Genomic DNA, 3,403 nt, shown 5'->3' with positions numbered 1-3,403 from the left:
AATTTCTAGTAGAACCAATCATGCATATATATATCATCAATGTCTCACAAACCATCATATTAATTAATTCACACATACACACATGTATAGCTATATACAATTTCTCCTACATATGCATGTTGCCTTCGGAGCCAGTGGCATTAGCCTAATTGGTGCCTTCGGAGCACGATGACAATTGGAAGTGGTTTTCATGGGGGCGGTAGCGGGTAATAGTATTCTCCCTTCGGATTTATGACCTGGTCGAGCAAAAATCCCGCTATTTCCTCTTGAAGTGCTTCTACACGCTCCGTTTCTAGGAGCTTCGCCTGCACCTCTCTGAACTGTTAAGAAGGAGATCAATGTGTATTAGTTGTGTGACTAGATATCGATAATGGTGTAAAAATTTTGAATAGTGTTTTGACAAGCGTACACATTCCTGTCTTTGAGATCTGCTCCTTTCGGACGCCATCATGCGAATGTTCTCGCAACGCAGAATGCACAAAGATCAGTCCCCTGCGCCTGCTTCAGGGCCTTTACGAGAATGGAATTTGATCAGATAATAATTAATCAAGCATATAATTAAAGAGATGGCAGCTAGCTAGCTAGCTAGTACTACTTAATTACTTACCTTGGGTCTTCCCCATTTAAGCTTTTCTTTCCATTCGCCTTCCGTGACACTGATGAACCTTGCCCAAGCCCTGCCCGCCGACAAAGAAAATGAATAAAGGGGTTATTAAATAGTTCATATCATGAAATGACGAACTAAATAGGCCGAGATATATAGTTAATAATGATTGAAATTACCTGTTGACTATCCCAAACAAGATGTTATAGTCAGTTTTTTCTTTGAGTAGTGAGTCCAGTATTTCAACTGTTTCGGCGTCAACTTTAATGATACACAAGACCCAGTGAAATCTGCATGCACACACGTTTGCATGTCTTAATTAAGCGGGCAAATATAAGCAAAAACATGTAGCTAGCTAGTAGGCAAAAACAAAGAATTTGTAGTACAAGACAGTGTGACTCACTGGAAGTTGTAAGGAAGTAGTATATCTTCATTGTATTTGAGGCGCTTCAAGAACTCTAGCATGCTGTCCTCTACGGTCTTTTGATGACGTGAATCTATTTTCCATGTGTATTCATTAACGGTGTTTGGGTCAATGAACCCAATGCCATAGCGTCCACCTTTTCTCATTTCATACATCTTCATCCTGCATATAATACCACAGAAAAGAATATAGTGAGGATAATTACAGGTAATGATTGATCAAAAGGATCACTACAACTAGCTTGAGACTTAAATTACAGAAAGAAATCACTTACAGACAATAGCAACTGACGATAGGTTTGTCGAGTGCGTCTTGATTGTATAACTGAAACAGTTCAGAATACTCAACGGACACAGCTTTCTCATGGTAGTAATGCCCCTCCTTGACATTCACCATGAGGGACAATCAATCGGAAATCTTGGTAATGTTCATGTACCATTGATGCAATTCATACATTCTCGTTGGGAGGTTCTTGACCTTGTCTGGCTCGACCAAAGGTTGGCCCCGGACATATTTCCGTTTTATTTCATCCTCTCTAAGCACAGGCATGGGCTCGATCTCGAGGAGTTGTCCAACAGTGATTTTGATAACTTCGGCCTGCATTATATGCTCCTCCGTTATTACCATATTGCCCACCTCAAGAACGTAAACTGTTTGCCCACAATAATATTGGGCGCGCGTACTGTCACGTGTTGTTGGCACAACAAGCGAGGGGATCGATTGCGCCGCCTGTTCTCCCAGCTGGGGAATGGTTTTCCCGCATTTTTTGGCAGCTGCTTCTTGTTTGCTCGATCCCGAGCTCGCCTCCTTACGTAGACATGCTCGATTTAACTTCCTGATGTGGCGCTCATAGTCTGTATCAACAGGCTTGGGAGCTGGTGGTTGAGCCATACGAATGAAGTGGTCAATCGTTTCCTCAGGCACTTTCTCCCTTGGCGGCGTTGGCGGTTTCGGTGCAAAATGGGCTTCCACCTCGGACTTCGATATGGCTGTGATTTCCTCCTCGGACCTGTCATAAGCCCTCTGCGGAAGAGGCGTGAGGCTTGGACCATATTTATATCGCTTGCCTCCGCCTGTACTTCCTGTACTACCTCGACTCGTACCGCTATGCACCATAGCTGCGGGGTGTGTCTTCTGCGATTGCCGAGGCAGCGGAGACGGCTGACGGGGCTGAGTTGGACGAGGAGGAGTGGCCGCCTGAAGCTGTGCCAGACTTGCAGGAGGAGTGGCCTGAGGTTGTGCCGGACTTGGAGGAGGAGTGGATGTCTGACGCTGTGGCGGACTTGGAGGAGGAGGAGTGGCCTGACACTTTGCCGGACTTGGAGGAGGAGTGGCCTGACACTTTGCCGGACTTGGTGGACTTGCAGGAGCGGGAGACTGCTGACTCGGTGGCGGACTTCGACGAGGAGTTGGCTGACGCGGTGTCGGTGGCCTTAGAAAGATGATGCAATCCTTTTTCCATAGGATGATACGATGGTTGGCGTCTCCGAGAAAGCCCTCGTCGTCACCTCCAGGAATGTCAAGCTCTAGCTCCGAATATGGGTCCACCACCTCATCAACCAAGACACGAGCATAGCCCGCTGGAATCGGGTTGCAATGGAAGGTTGCCTCAGGGGGATTTGTAAAAGCAACATCGTCCGCCACCTTCATGGATATGTTCTTCATTTTAACGTGTAGCTCATAGCTAGTGTTCTCCGTGATGTCATCCACGGGGTATCCACCACCTCATCAACTATTTATTTTTGAGTAGTTTTTCATCTAGTTTGCCAAAATTCAACATTTTCAGAGTTCATTTTGTAGCGATTTTCAATTTCACGGTCATTTTGTAAACGATTGAAAAAAAGCAAATATAATTTTTTTCTTTTCTGCTTTATTTTTTCTTCTATTTATTTCTGAGTAGTTTTTTCTTTTCTGCTATATTTATTTTCTTCTATTTATTTTTGAGTAGTTTTTTATATAGTTTTTTTCTTTTCAGCTATAGTTTTTTTATATAGTTTTTTTCTTTTCTGCTTTACTTTCTTCTATTTATTCTTGCCTAGTTTTTTGTATAGTTTTTTCTTTTCTGTTATATTTATTTTCTTCTATTTATTTGTGAGTAGTTTTTCATCTAGTTTGCCAAAATTCAACATTTTCAGAGTTCATTTTGTAGTGATTTTCAATTTCACGGTCATTTTGTAAACGATTGAAAAATAGCAAACATAATTTTTTTTCTTTTCTGCTTTATTTTTTCTTCTATTTATTTCTGAGTAGTTTTTTCTTTTCTGCTATATTTATTTTCTTCTATTTATTTTTGAGTAGTTTTTTTATATAGTTTTTTCTTTTCAGCTATAGTTTTTCTTTCTTTTCTGCTATTTTTTCTGTTAGTGCCCGTAGTT

The sequence above is a fragment of the Triticum dicoccoides genome, chromosome 3B (assembly GCF_002162155.2).
Source record: "Triticum dicoccoides isolate Atlit2015 ecotype Zavitan chromosome 3B, WEW_v2.0, whole genome shotgun sequence".
Classification (NCBI taxonomy): Eukaryota; Viridiplantae; Streptophyta; class Magnoliopsida; order Poales; family Poaceae; genus Triticum; species Triticum dicoccoides.
The sequence above is the reverse complement of the archived record's forward strand: the minus strand, read 5'-3'. Positions refer to the sequence as shown.